The sequence below is a fragment of the Phascolarctos cinereus genome, unplaced genomic scaffold (genome assembly GCF_003287225.1).
Source record: "Phascolarctos cinereus isolate Bilbo 61053 unplaced genomic scaffold, phaCin_HiC Scaffold_7;HRSCAF=346, whole genome shotgun sequence".
In the NCBI taxonomy this organism is placed as follows: Eukaryota; Metazoa; Chordata; class Mammalia; order Diprotodontia; family Phascolarctidae; genus Phascolarctos; species Phascolarctos cinereus.
Window position 1 is genome coordinate 109327235 of NW_027556180.1, and position 16864 is coordinate 109344098.

General features: G+C 34.1%; 1 protein-coding gene and 1 pseudogene across 4 annotated transcripts in view; one reads left to right on the forward strand and one right to left on the reverse strand.

The window, feature by feature from the left end:
• Positions 1 to 16864, reverse strand: part of PCDH9 (protocadherin 9) — a 1054702-nt gene that overhangs the window by 405822 nt on the left and 632016 nt on the right. The gene's annotated exons all lie outside the window — the stretch shown is intronic.
• On the forward strand, positions 3046 to 3827 carry LOC144454819 (CCR4-NOT transcription complex subunit 6-like pseudogene; annotated as a pseudogene).

Sequence of the window (16864 nt, forward strand, 5' to 3'; positions counted from 1 at the left end):
TAACCTGGCATTTGCTTATGTAATTTGTCTCCCTTCATCAGAGTCTACTGGTGGAGGGACACCCAAATCTCGAGATTTGAAAATAAACTTTCTGTTCCTATCTTGAGATACCTCTAAGTGTTTTTTGAGTCACATCCCACACAATATATGTGTATATATACACATATACATACATATATATGTATGTATATATATATATATACATATACATACATATATGTATGTGTGTATATATATATATACACACACATATATATACATATATGTACACACATATATATCTCATTTTTTGGTAGCAAACAAATTATGCTGGGCTCAGTAAGGCTCTTTTATGCTTTAATTTTTGTTTATATTAAACCACAAGGGAAATTACAAAACTCACAATCAACTCTCATTTCTAAAAATCTAACATTTACAAGCCACTTATTCTACACTAACTACTTTTTGCTTATCAGTCACATAATCAACGTGTCAAAGAACTATATGAAATAAAGTTAGAAAGGACCTTAACATTATCTCCAGAGGTGGGGAACCTGAAGCCTGGAGGACACATGTGGCCTTTTAGGTTTGGGTGCGGCCTTTTGATTGAGTCCAAGTTTCACAGAACAAATTCTTTTGTTAAGGGGATTTGTTCTGTGAAGTTTGAATTCGGTAAAAGGGCCACAATTGAGGCCTACAGGACCACACGTAACCTCAAGGCTGCAGGTTCCCCACCCCGATTCCAAACTCCTAACTGCATAGAGTACTTAGTTTCAATATGTCTTCAACATTTAAAAGAGGTATGGCCTCAGATCTCTGTGTCTACTACTCATCTGTAAATTGGAATAATAATGCCTATATATTATCCACCTTCAGTGGTTGTAAAGATCAAATCTATTTATCATCTATCTACGTATACATGTATCCACACACATACATATGTACATGTATGTATTTAAATAATCCTTTACAAAATTTAAAGTGCTATATGAATGACAGTAACACTGTTCTAATGAGAAAACTAAAACTAAGAAAGCTTGTGTTTGATTATGAGAGGGGAAAAAAATAGAATCTCTAGGTTTGAAGCATATTTATACTACAGGATCACTTCAGTGAAAACAAACAAAAAATTCCAGCATTCAGTGGAAACTAAGATTAGTAATACAGTACAAACAGCTATTAGTTTAGTTGTTTCTCCCTTTCCACTTAAACATATTGACTGTTAAAATTTAAACCTAATAATTTTGTGTAACCTGCTTTACGGTTATTTTGGAACATATTCCAGGAAAAAAAAATACCATTTAGAAATTATTGTTGTCTAAAACCAAATTGCATACATGGCAGGCTTTTCTGCATAGACTGTATTGAACAAGTTTGTTTTAAACCGTTTGTTTGGACCTTAGAACATATTTGCCCATAGAAATGTCATAAATAGTAATTAAGCTCCTAGGAAAGTCATAAAACCTATTCAACACTTAATGAAGTTAAAAATTTATACATTTACAATAAGATTTTTCAAATGAAATATTATTCATTAAAACAAAAAATGAATATAACATAATCACACACATATGCTGACAAGTGAGCAATGGGCTTAAATGAACAAGGTTCTCAATGTGGAATCTATGAACTTTTAAAAATAGATATACATTTAAAATTAAATTTCAATATAATTTACCTTTGTAATCCTATGTATTTTATTTTATTCATTGAGAAGCATTATTTTAGAAGGGGTTTATCACATACACCTACACACATTTTAAGAACCATGGAATTAAAAGTTGAGGAAGTAGAAATTTTTATGGAGATTCTGCAAGGAATGTCTGCACAATCAAGTGCTAAGAGGCTGACAGTGCTAATTCTTTATAATAAATTATTTAACTTCAAAATTTAAGGATTTCTCTTTCATTAAAAGAGGTATAACACTAACTCTATTATACGCCTGAAACACCCTCCCCAACACACAAACACACACAAATATATATAACATATACATATGACTTAATTGATGTAAAGATTTTTCCCCAGCTCATGACATTCCATTAGAAATGTTAAGTACTCTGCAATTAATAACCTTAGAAAACTGTCTAGGACACTGAAGGGTAAAGTGACTTGCCCAAAGATTGGACTTAAGATGAATCTGTCTTCCTGACTCCAAGCTGTACTCTCTATCCACTAATAGGCTATACCAGAAAACTTGGGTTTAGACCTCAGTTCTGACCATGTGTTTTTTGGGTAAGTCACTTCCCTTCTTAGTACTTCACTATTATTTATATTTGTGTGTGTGTGTGTATGTGTATGTGTGTGTGTGTGTGCATGACATGAAAAGCTTGACTGGCTAACATCTAGAATATCATCATTCCATTATCTTAACCTTAAGAAAAATTCAATATGCTTCATTAATATTTGAGTGTCCTCAGTATTCTAACTATGATTGTATAGTGAGGTATGTATAGGAAACAAGTCTCTGCTCTCAAAGATTTAAAACCTGAATAAAATGTTTACAGTCAATTAATCTGTTAGTGACATTTTAAAGTGCGTGAAATGACAACTGATAACAAATTATCCTTGGAAATTCCTCATTTCTGGTTCCTAAATTATTTTTGGAGACTACCAAACTTCTCTTGAGTAAAGACTACTAGTTCAATCTGTCATAGCCTTAAGGCATTTTTACTTAATACAGCAGAAGGAAAACAAATAGACAGGAATTGTGACAGTGTTAATATTTTTTTAAAGATAGCTAGGTGGCTCAGTGGATAAAGCGCTGGGTCTAGAATCAGGAAGACACAAGGTCATATCCAGCCTCAGACTTTAACTAGCTGTGTAACCCCAGGCAAGTAACTTAACCTCTGATTGCCTTAATCCACTGGAATAGGAAATGACTCTGGTATCTTTGCAAAGAAAGCTCCATGGACAGCACTGACATACGATGCTCCATAGATCATGAAGAGTCAAATATGACTGAACAAAAACAACATTGTTATTTTGGGGCAACTAGGTGGCTCAGTGGATAGAGTGCCAGGCCTAGGATAGGAAGACTTCAAATCTGGCCTCACACTAACAGGGATGCCAAAAGAAAAATATGATCCTCCAGAATTTACCCCATCATGTCCAGAGGTGGTAACCAATAGAAAGAAATCTCACTGGACAGAATTAGAAATCTCTGGTAGAACACAGAGCTTACGTACATCACTTTGGTCACTGGTACACTTGACAGTTCGCACCTATGTGACAATTATCTTTCTTGCATTCTACCTGATATTACCAAGCTTCATAATCTGGTTTACTTGGATTCATCATTCAATGAACTCAGAAGTTTACCAGCAGAACTAGAACACGGGGTATCTCTCAGGGAATTGCTTTCAAATAACAATCTGTTATGGGTTTTGTCTTATGAACTTGATCAGCTCTTCCAGCTATAAATGGTAGGTTTGAAAGGCATTACTTTATCACAGGATATTCTCAGCTTATGCCAGGACCCAGATGGAACCCAAAAGCTACTGAACTATATGCTTGATAATCTAACAGTTCATCCAGAGCGGCTTCCTCCGAGGCTATGGATTACACTAAAAGAAAGAGACCAAATTCTGCCCTCAACATCATTCATGGTTATGCATTATAATATGCTACAGAATAAATCCACAATCCAACAGTTATATGGCTACTGCCCATCCTGGGCATTAAACTGGGAATGCAGGAAATAGGGAATTATGGAAGAAATTGTTAACTGTGATACAGATATCACTAGTCTTCAGGAAGTGAAAACGCAGCAATACTTCACCCTTTTTCTGCTGCCAGCATTAAAGGAGTGTGGATATGATTGCTTTTTTCCCCTCTTTTCATACTAGCTTTGTGACTCTGTTTACCTCAGTTTCCTCATCTATAAAATGAGCTGAAGAAGGAAATGGCAAACCACTCCAGTATCTTTGCCAAGAAAATCCCAAATGGGGTTACAAAGAGCAGGGACTATTTTTTATTTGCCTTTCTTTATATCCCTATTACTGTGCGTGGCACAGAGTAGGTGCTTAATAAATTATAGTGGACTACTGATAAATAGTAGTATATGTTTAAGTTTCATATCTTGTTATAGATGAGGAAAGAGTTCTTGCAAGACCCTGGTTCAAATCCTGGCTCTGATATTTACTAGCTGTGTTACACTGAATGAGTCACCTCTGTGAGTCTCCTTCCTCATATGCAGAACTGGAATAACACCCGTAAAAGTATTCACAACACTGGTATGAGGGATATGTGTAAAGAGTTTTGCAAACTTTAAAGCACTACATACATGTCTGCTATTACCATTAAAGGTAGTTTAATCCTTTGGCTTTGTGAAAGAGTAAGATCATTGTCAGAGGGGCCAAATGTTCTCTATGTTCCCATCTTCAAAAGGCCTAAGACCTATAATGTTATAGGTATGTATACTCCTCTCTCAATCAACATAGATCACAATACCCCTATAATATACTGGTCTTCTAGAGTTGCTATAGTCTAAAGATTCATCATCCTGAGACCAGTGCTCTGCTCATGGGTCTCTTCTGATATTGCTAGACTGCTCTTTCAAAGACAGACACTCCATCCATCACCAGCCCCACACTGAAGGCCTTTTTCATTTTGGTGGGTTCTGCTACAGTTTGGCTTTTGCTTGTATAGCCTTTCAGAGTCCAGAATCACCTCTATGAAGCCTTGAGGCACTGAAGTAGGAATTTAAGGAATGTCAAGGGCCTTTGTTACTTTGATTTTGTGATATTTATCTAATTGCCTAATTTCAAATTTCTTTGATCCAATATCTTATCAGATATGGCACAAAAATATGTGCATAAAATAACAGAACATGCATTTCAAACTAGGTTAGTTTCCCATATTTTTTCTTTAACATTTTAAAAAGTCTGGGAAATACTGGTTTATGCAGCAAGTTAAAAACTGCCTCCAGGCAATTTTCACTTGCATAAATAGCTGTTACTGTGTACTGCAGTTCTCCACAGCACAATGGCCTTGGCTGTGTCAGTGATCATAACTTCACATGAATGAACAGTTCTCAGATAACTTAGCAAATTGTGACACACAGAAGCATACACAAAGGATTAAAAAAATCTTCATTGTTTTCAATGTTATTCTTTCATGAAGCATACTTACAATGCACATTATCTAGAGTGTCTCCATTCTCATTAAAGTCTAAAAATGTAAAGGGTAAGTTATATCCAAGAGGCAATATTACTTAGGAGAAAGAGTGCTAAACTTCAGTCGTGAAAAAATACTAAATCTGAAACATTTTAGTTATATGACCAAGGGCAAATCACAACCTCTCAATGCTGCAGGAAACCCTCTAAAAAACAACAACAACAACAACAAAATATACATGAATTGCAAGTCCTGTCAAGGGAATTCCTAATACTTTTGAAATTACAGGAATGGGGGACAAAGTTATGATAACAAAAAAAATGATATTTTGCTTCCATCTTGCTTTCTCTTTTGAGTTCTGGTTTCATCAAGCCTTTCCAATGTTAATGTTTCCTGTAAGAATTACTCATAAGTCGTCTGTATAATTTGATTTAATTGTATACAAGGAAGTTAGAGAGTCAAAGCAATGGAGATACAGATCCTAAATGGAACTTAATGTCAACTAATTTAGAAGTACCACCCATTTCTAAAGAATTATTTATTTGGATCAGAAAACTTGAATTGATACCAGAATGACCTATGTTGGAAAAGCCTTTAGCATATGTAAAAGAGATAAGAACTCTGGGAGTGCAGTAGAGTTAAGAGAAGAATATTTAGATAATGGAAGCCTTGATGTCATAACTTTAGCGGTTTCGTTTTCTCAAGAGACATGAGCTACTTTAATTTAATAATGAAAGCTCAATTTAAGCAATGGAACAGCATGGAAGGGGGAAAAATAAGTTTTACTGCTAAGAATTGTTTCTTGTATTTATATGAACATAGTTTCCTATAGAACAGATAGAATGTTATCCCCTTGAGGGCAGAGACTTTTACTTCTGTCAGATTTTGTCTTTCTTCTGGTTGCTTGGAGAAATCAGGGACTGATCCTGTTGTTTCATTAGCTTAGAAAGTTCTCAGGCTCTAAGGAAGAAACTCCAACACAGATTACTGTAACCTGTTCTACAATTTATAATCTTAATTGTACATTGCACTAATATATCAAATGATTTTCCAGGTCTTTTATGGCCAATATATTTCAGAGGTCTTGAGGTAGAGTTTTAGCCACTATGCCAAGCTGCCATTCTCACTTTTGTATCTTCAGTGCCTATGGCATTGCCAGGCACCACAAAGCCATCTAATAAATGACAGCTGATTGATTCTATAAAATGTTAAACTTCAGGGGAAAAAAATGAAAGCCTCAATGTTGCTAGAATTATGGAGAATATATCATATATTCCCACTTTTCTTAGCATTTAGTAAAAAGGGGGGGATACAGTGGATTATATTTCAATTTTGCATTAAAATATATAAAACAGCACTCTCTTTAGTGTTTGGTCAAGAGAATCCTGCAGTCATATCACCTGTTATTCTAGCTTCAAGTTCCAGAGACAAATAAAGCCTTGTTCCATAAAAACATTCCTATCCTTTTTTCTAAAATCTCCACGACAAGAAATATACACAACCATCAATGTTATTTTCAGTTAATTGCTTCTTTTGTGGCATTAAAACTGTAAACAACTGTTAGTAAGACACCAATATGATGAACATTTCATCACCTCCCAACTACAAAGAGAAAGTGTGTAGAATAGCAACTGGTTTCAGTTACACCAAAGAAGATACAGGGATGCTACATGGATGACTTGAACAGCTCTTTTGAAGAACATTAGATAAAGTGAACTGCTACATTGATCTCTTATCCATCTCTTAACTCTACAATGTCGGTGGGCAATCAGAAATTCAACATCCAAACAACATAGAATCGCAGAATGAAGTCTCTAACATAAAACTCAAATGAAAAGAAATAAACATTTACATTGACTTGGAAATGACCATTTGCCAACTCTCCCTCGATAAGCAAAAAACCCACCAGGATAAGTTAAGAATTATGACTCTACGTTTTTGGTACTGTTAGGAAATATGCAGGCTGATTTAAGAAAAATGTACATGAGGCAGCATGTCATAGTGAATGGTGTACTCCAATTGGAATCAAGAAGACATATTCAAATGTTGATTTATTACTTACTTTGTGAATGTGAGTAATCCATTAAATCACTTAACAGTGCTGGATCCTCACTTAATTCTCTAAGACTGATTCCAATCAGCAGGTAAAAATTCTTACCTCATATAACACATTTGATTAAGGTACAGACAAAGAATATCTTTGCAAAGCTTTTCAAAACAGATATTGGTTGAGAGTCTACTCCAAGAAAAGGTTTTGTTTTGCAGTTTGAATATTTTGTTTTTGAATAGTTAACATAAGAATTATTTTTTTCACCAAACCTATAATTTAATCTGTTTGAGAATTCTTAATGAGGAAATTCCTCTCCTGATGTATTCCAGTGTTTTCTTATCATTTAACTTGGGGTCCAGAATGTTTTCTAGAGTGCTCATACTCATAAGATTTTGAAGTAATGTGACACAGATGATAACAACTGGAAGATGGTTGAAAAAGCCACTTTAAAATAAACAAATAATTTGATATGAAGGATGATAATCAAATTAATCATTACCACTGGAAAAAGAAAAAGAGGAATTAAATAATAATTTGACTAGTTAATGCAAAAAAAAGAAAAATGACTCTACAGTAAATGATATTTAAAATTTTGGAACGTTGTCTGTAGGATTTCTTTACAAAAGAATATGTAAAAATAGAGTAAATAACCAGAATGTGAATCAAGAAATTTGGTTCTGTTCTTAGATCTGATAACAAGGAGGAAACACAGTTCAGTGAAAAGAATACTGGATTTGGAATCAGGATATGAATGTAAATTTCAGCTCTAGCAATTACCAGTTGTGTGACATTGGATAAGTCACTCAATCTCCGTGGGTCTTAGTTTCATGAGAGGGTTGGAATACATGACCTCTTAGGGCCCCTTTTACCAATGTCTAAGATCCCAGGATCTATTATTACTTAAGTAGTTGTGTGAGGTTGGACTAAGTCACTTAATCTCCCTGGGTTTTAGTTTCCTCATCTTGAAAACAACAGGGTGACACTAGATAATTTTAAACTCTCTCCCAGCCATAAAATTCCATTTTTCTACAATTCTGTAAAATCTCCTTGCTCAGCTTATTCAAGTGAGTTCTCTCTTCAAGGCAAGAGAAGGCATCTGAATTGAGTAACCTATAAAAGTCATTTCCAGTCTATGAATTCTAAGTATAAATGATTATCCTCACTTCCTTAAGATAGTCAGTCACTAACTGTTCTACCACCTGTATTTTTTCAAACCATTTCAACGTGTTCGTTGCAGTGTTCTTTGGGCACTTTTACAAAACTAAGTTATTCATTATATTTTCCCTGGCTCCCTGAGCTTTATTCTTTAAACCTTCCCACATAAACTACAGAAATCCATGACTAACAGGATATTCTTTGTACTCTACTTAAATGCCAGAGAGTATTATGATTTTGGCTTGGTGTTATTCAAAGATGGAAAATCCTTCTCGTGTCTTCAACCATATGGCATGCATTATAATTCCAGACATACTCTAAATGAACTTTTAGCTACTTTCCTTTTCATTTGTTAATTATCACAATATTTTATACATTTTTGTACCACCACAGAAACTAGAATAGTGTTCAAACACCCAGAAAACAACCATACTGCTCATTCTGAATTCTTTGAGATGTTACAGAATATTGTTGTGTCACAACAAATCATGAAAATGGACAATTTCAGAGGCAATTAGGAAAATATGAACCAATCTGGAGTGAAGTGAGCAAAACTTAGAGAATCATTTATACAGTGATAACAATACTGTACAGAAAAACAACTCTGAAAGACTTTAGAATTCTGATCAATGCAAGGATAAAGTCCAGAAGACGGAAGATTAAACACATCACTTTCTTCCTGCAAGAAAGGTGAAAAACTTTCAATTCAGAGGAGGATATACATTTTCAGCATGATCAATTTGTTTTTATGGACTAATATGTTGGTGATGAGTTTTCTTTTTCTTTTGTTTACTTTAATCAGGAGAAAAGTTGAAGCAGAGAAGTACTTTTAAATATATATATGCGTATACACACACACACACACACACACACACACACATATATATATACATATATATATATATATATGTATATATTTTAAATAAAGTGACCAAAATCACTTAGTTAATAACTTACAACAGTTGAGGCATCTAGGTGGCACAGCAGATAGAGGAATGATGGACTCAATGTGCAAATGAGTTACCTTTTCCACTCGTAGAAATAGATTAATAAATCGATTCTTATTATTGACTGATAAATATATAAAAATTCTGTCAATTAAAATTTAAAAGTGAGACTTAGGGAATATTTAAACGTAAATCATAAAGATCATCCTATCTCAAGTCTTTCATTTTACAAATGAGGAAAACGACACTTAGAGAGTTTTCAACTAGCCAAAGGTCACACAACTAGTGACAGAATCTGCATTGAAATCTTGATAACTTGACTCTTATTTTGATATTCTTTATTCTATAGTATGTTGCTCTATATACACACATATATATATATATATATATATATACACATATATATACACACATACATATATAAGGAAAAGGGAAATTATATTCCAATTCTTTAAATAAAAAATACAGTAGAAAAAATTCACTAAAGGCTCATTCTTTTAAATAATATTTATTAAACTCCTACCAAAATTATTTAGTTGATAACTTGCAACAGTTGAGGCAGCTAGGTGGCACAGCAGACAGAGAAATAATAGATTCAATGTGTAAATGAGACAGGCATTTTTGCCTGTGGCAAATGTGTGCACATGTCCTGATTGACTATGATTATCTGTTACAAGGATTATATTTTGTTTTAAAAATTTTGGCTAAAGATTTGGGTATAAGGAGAGGGGGGCAAGCAATAGTAGAGCCAAAAGAAAGGAAGGAAGAGAAAGAAAGAAGGGGAAAAAAAGAGAGTTGAAGTATTTTTAAATGCTCAAAAATAATAGAAGAAAATTTAGAAGGAAACAGGCAAGCTCACTTTGAAAGTAATATGTTGAATACAGATAGATAGATAGATAGATAGATAGATAGATAGATAGATAGATAGATAGATAGATACAGATATATTAAAGCAAATGGAGGGGAATAATATGCAAGACTAAAAACAAAGGAAGGGGTCAAGTTGTTAAGAGCTTTAAATGTCAAATAGAAGAGTTTTTATTTTATCCCAAAGGTAAAAGGGATCCACTGGAATTTAATGAGGAAAGTGGCATGGTCAAACCCACACTTGAAGAAAATTTGGTGGCTGACTAGAAGATAAGTTAAGGTGGAAAGAAACTTAAGGCATAGAGACCAAATGGCTTGCTACTTCAATTGTGCAGGCAGGAGGTGGTGAGGGGCTGGCAACATGAGTGGAGAAAAGAGATTATGTGGTAGAGATGTTTTAGAACCCAAAACAATAAGATTTATTCATTTATGTAGGGTGAGTGAGACTGAGGAGGAATTAGGAGTATATTGTTGTTCTTGATAATAATATGACAATTTTGAAGAGGAGCAGGTTTTTGAAGAAAGATAATTGAGTCTGCTTTGGACATTTTTTGTCTGACATTCCCAAGAGGCATGCAGTTTGAAATTACCAATAGTCAATTGGTGATGTGGATCTAGTAAGCAGAAGGGAGACTCAGGATAGATATAGAGATATGAGCATAATATCTGTAGAGATGACAATTTAACACATAGAAGCTGATGAGATTACCAAGTAAGCACTGAAAGGAAAGAGAAGTGCAGAGCCTTGGTGGACAACCACAGAGACTGGGCATAGAATGGATGTAGAACCAGTAAAGGATACTGAGAAGGAACAGTGAAACAGGGAAAGAACCAAGAGAGAATCTCATGGGAAAAAACCAGAGAGAAGAGAATTTTAAGGAGGAAAAGGGGATTAATAATGATACCATAGAAGATACCATACCATAGATACCATAGAGGTGTCAGGAAGGATGAAGACTGAGTAAAGGGAATTGGTTATCAGTTAAGACACTACTAGTAACTTTGGAGAGAAGAGTTTCAGTTAATGATAGGTTAGAAGACATATTAGAGAGAGAATTTGAAGTAGGAGCACCAAGAATAAAAACTTTTTTTTTAAACCCAGGTCTTGCTGGCTCCAAGTCACCCATCTATCCACTAAGCTATACTGTTTCTCTATATAACAGTAACATGGGCTATACTTTCCCAAGCCATCCCAGATTTCTCATGTCTGTGAATTTCTTCATTGAAAACTATCATACCTCTACTACAACATGCAAAAAGCAAATGAGTTTTAAATGGAAAACTAAGGTGTTTAAAACTAGTATTCATTGAGAAAATGCTAACAGCAATTTAATTTGGAAAGTAAATCTCCTATGCATGGTGTTGCATAAGAATGTCTAAGAAAATAGAGACATAATTGAATTCATTGATATATAACATGCATATATATTTCTATTACTTAAAGGAATAAACCCTGTAATTTTCTTACATAAATAATATTGAAAATTAACTCAAACTGACAGATGCTAAAGTCTTGAATATGCCATTAAGTACATAATCCTTTTCATAACTTTCTGAAACTAAAGGCAGATGAATTATGGCCTAAAATATCAAAAGGAACTCATTCCTATTCATTTCATTGGCTGGGGGAGGGTGCTGCTACTAATTTTGATGAGTAAACTAAGCATTTAAAACTTTCATCCTCCCTTTGTATTTTGTTGGTTAGATTAAGCACAATTACTTAAGACCTATGATTTAAGTTTCCTCTTTTCATATTTTATATGTTGGAGCTTTGTGAAATAAGATTAATTCAGAAAGTAATCAAAATCACACACATCCATAGAACTTCACTGGATTTTTCTCACTCTTTATACTGACTTAAGAACAGCTTATAGCCACTGAAAAGAAACTAGAATCATTTGGGCCATACCATATTAAAGAAAAAATAAAATAAAAAAGTATTTTGAGTGCCTAAAATATGGTAGGTATCAGGCTAGATGATGTTTAGGTGGTATTATACAGGGTGAATTAATTAATACAGTCTCTAATCTCCAGTCCATTAATATTCTAATGAGAAAAATATATCATTTTTATCACTTTGTGGAAAGTTTTCAAGTTTGAGGAAGCCTGGATTTTCTGAACAATGTGTTCTGGCCATGTTAACAGCTCTTTCTGGCTACATTTGAATCTGTGGGATATTGTCATAAAGTGAAATGACATTGTTAATTATAATTTCTTGTTTATTTTAGTGACAACTGAAAGGCTTTTGTAGTTTTCTAAATGAGCCACTGGGCCCCTTTCTTTCTGCCTGGGTAGAACCTATCAGTGAATAACACTATACGTCAGGGATACTCTAATTACTGGAACAAACAAAGGTCACCTAATTCCTGGCAATATGAATAGTTTAATTATATTGTTTCATAGAGTCTTGTGGGCAAATGTCACTCAAGGAAGTAAAAAAATAGCAAGTAAAGAAACCATGCTCAAGAATGAATTTTGCAGAGATCCACATGATGTGCTACAAAGAAAACACACCAACTATCTAAGAGGGAGGTCATCTCTCTTTTTGAGATGCAGCAATTGCAGGGTATTTTCTATTTTCAAAATAAACTTTTTACATGAAAAGATTTTAGTTCTGACGACTTTACAGTTTGACACAGAGTTCTGAAGAAAGATTCTCTGAAAGCATGTTTTTTCTTAATTCTCTTGGTTTGCATGTGTGTATAAATATGTATATGATCACTTATTATTATTAACTTATCTGTTAACATGAAGACTTGGAAACCCCTTCCATTTACTGAAAACTCATTCCCTATGCTTACTGCAATTATCTAAACCAATACAGTTCTCAAATATAACCTCAAGAAAATTATCCTCATGATATGCAGGCAGTTCTCAATTTATTTACAATATTTAAGAGCACACAGGAACATATATACAAATGTACACACATGCAACACACATATTCATACACACATACCCCTTTGTAAGCAAATTTAATGCCAGTTCCTATTATTACCTGCTCCATATCACTAGTATCTCATCACTATTTTCTACATCCAGTCCTGTTCCCTCAGAAGGTCAGAACACAGGTTGACTCAGTAAACAGTTTTTAGGTCTTCACCTCCCCCTGAAATACCAAGTTCTTTTTTTGATTTGGGCATCCATTAAGCCTCTGTTTCAAGCTTCCAGATGTCAACAACATACACACAGGATGAGAGTACAGTGCTTATAGATTTCTAATACAGCCAATAAGCTCTTTGTTTTTATTGACCTTGAATCTCCACAGCCAGGCTCATAAAAATAAGCAGAGTGTGTACTATAGATTTGTATGCATAATTATGCACACAACATATATTTGTGCGTATGCACTGTCTAACAAAGAAAATTCTACGGTGGTGATGATCTTTATCTATGGGGTCAGAGCGGGGTGAGGGTAGGGGAAGGAATGTCCCTGAATATGACTGAGTATTTGACCAACAGGCTTTTCTACAAAGAATGTCCTTTAAATGACAACTATATCCACTGATTTTTTTAATGTTCTTGTTTTTCTAATTCCAAACTTGAGATTCCTCCTGCCTGACTTCTTTTCATAATTCTGTATACTAGTCTAGACTCCTTGCTGCAGTAAAGGACTTTAAAAAAAATCAGAATTAGCAAAACATCAATTCACATTTCAATACAAGTAATCTTAAGTTCTAAAGTATACTAATTTAAAGTTTTCTTATTTTATATTCATTGTTATGATTTTATTCATGTCAGTTGTTTCCTTAATGCTCTATGTATTCCCAACCAAAATGAATTTATCTCATTAGGTTTAAAGCTAGGTCCAGTGGCTAGGTTTTGATGATTGTTAAAGCAGCTAGTGGCAATAATTGTTTGGGTTGGGTTTGCTCAATTCCTGCAGGCAACTTGAATGTTAACACTTTGTGAGGCAATATCAAGGCTTGTAGAAAATTTAGTTTCACTCTAGTAGTTGAATAGAGAGAATAGGATTTCCCTCCTCCTGTTTCTTGCTATATTTGCTTCTATTGCACACACATATCATTAGGAATAAATGGTAGGGAATTATCTGAAACATTTTAGCATGCCTGTGGGAACCACAAACATTTGCATTAGCTTGTATGGGCAGTTGTCATTTAAATAAAATGGGACAACCTGTTAGGACTAGGATGATTGTAAAGCCAACAGTCAGGGAAGTTTTTTTTTTTTAATTATCAGTTCCAAAGAATTTCTGTGCCTCTCCCATTCACTGAGAAGACAAGAAAAAAAAAATACTAATTATAATATGAAGTCATTCAAAACATATTCTCATATTAACCATATTGGAAAAAAGAAAGCAAAGAAAAAAGTTTTAAAACTGCTTTAATCTTCACTTGGAGTTCCTCAGTTCTCTCTTTAGCGGTAGATAGCATTTTTTTTTCATCATGAATGGAAGCTTCAATTATGATGTCAAGTCTATAGAACACTTCTAATTTGAACTTTTTTCGCCAGCAAGTACTCACAAACTATCTGCCTCCTACCAGTGAAGTCCAGACAGTCTGTCAATTTACATGGTTTAACTGAAAAACCATGCTTGTCACCAACCATTAGCTTTTACTCTCAATGAAGCTGTCCAATACCTCAGTGGACTAAAAAAAAAGCCATTAATTAAAACAAAACAGAGAGATTTCCCTTAATTCCTCTACAAGGTGGCAAAACACAAGTGTAAGATTCCACCTGTTTCAGTGCCTCCCCCAAAAGAGAGCTTCTCTACTCCAGGCTGTCAACTTTTCACTTAACATGTATGCCACCATCCCTTTGTTATATATTGTTTTATATATGTGTGTGTGTGTGTATATTTATGTATATATGTGTGTGTGTTATATTTGTTATATGTATCTATATTGTCTTCTACTACTAGAACATACTTGTCTAATCTGCTTGTTAGTTAAATCCTGAGGACTCAGTCCAATTTCCTCCAACCAGAAGCCTCACTCCAGTCTACAGTGATATTTTTTCATTTCTAAACTTGTGGGACTTAATGGTTTAGACCAATCATTTGTCAATTAGGTATGTAGTTGTTGTTATACTGTAGTGGTTCATTGGTTTTTACACAAAGTCAAAAGATCTAGAAACAGGCCCTTAGTATATTTAGTCACCTCCTTATGAGAGATTTATGACAGATCATGGACAACAATCACATAGGATGAGAAGGTGTGAAACAAATGCTATCTTCACTGTTAGAGTGAGTACCCAAATATTAGAGGAAGAATATCTTATTAGAGTGCCTGCCAAATAAGATAGGTTAGCTATTTTCCTTAAAAGCTACTGAAACCATCCTCAAGACTTATTTGAATCAGAAGGAAAAGGATGGGGTCAAGGATATAACTGGGTTGACCAAGTACAAAAAAAGTCAAATGTCACAAAGCTCTGGCTGTTCTTGGGCTTAAACAGCAGATCACCACTACAGGAAAGAAACACGGAAGATGAGAAGCTGTACTCAGCTAAATCAAGGCTGTATCCTCACTGAATCTCATTGTGTGTGTGTGTGTGTGTGTGTGTGTGTGTGTGTGTGTGTGTGTATTATTTTGTTTTGTTTTGCTTTGAATGGCTTTCTTGCTATTAATAAATAAATCTTTTTTTTTCTATTAACTATCGGATGTCCTATGAGTGTCTTATTTTGTTCTGTTCTCAACTGTAAATTACCAGACTTTCCTGGTTTAAAGTGGCCTACTATACAACCACATCAATGATATCAAAGATTCATCCAGCTATCATATGTACTTTCCAGTATCTCCCTACTTTGAAAATTTATTGCTATTTAACTCTTCAACTATTATTTAATTTTCACAAGTTTATACTTTGTCTTCCTAACTAAGCTGGGTAAGGAAGTAACATAGTTTCATGGGAAACTTACTGCACCAAGAATCAGACAATCAAGCTCCAGTAGAGGTTCTCAAGGAATTCGGCTTATGATTCGATACAAATCATTTATCATCACTGACTCTCAGATTGGACAACATCTGAGGCCACTTCCTGACCTGAAAATCTATCATTCTGAGACTGAAGTTTCATATATTTTTACAGAAAGTAGCACAGTACATTGAATACGGTAACTATTCTATAAACACATGTTCTCAAGTTGATTCAGTGATGAGCTAAATGATTTTTGGACTGGTTATAAAAACTAAGTTTATGGACAGTTCAACATAAATTCTCAGGGATAACTTGATCTCATTATTAACTTAATATTCACCGGCTATCCAATTAGAAATTTTTCATTTTAATTCCTACAATAGATCCTAATATAGATCTATGATACTGGCTATATTTTAAATATAATACACCTCTTGTTATATCCATACAGATAAAATATAAAAGAATATTTGGTATACATGTCAGTTTCTTATAGCATGTTCACTGCCCTCGTATAGAGTTTATAATCTCCCATGGGTTTATCACCTTTTCCAATTAATTTGGAAATACTGAGATAAGATACAGAAAGCAAAACTCCAACAGTTTATAAATAACATGTAGCCATAATGAGCACAATCATTATTTCTTCTATCAAAATAATATTACCTGATAGATTTGATGGGCATTAGCTCATAGACACTATTGTTTCTAACAAGCCAGCAATAATGAATTGCTATAGGTTTTTTTTCAGGTTGAACATAATGGAAATGTGGCAAAAAAAAAAATCCAGAATAGTTGTTGCCTAGGGATTACATCGTTTTGATATATGCATGCATTTTCACAGTAACCTGGTGCCATAGCACCATATGCT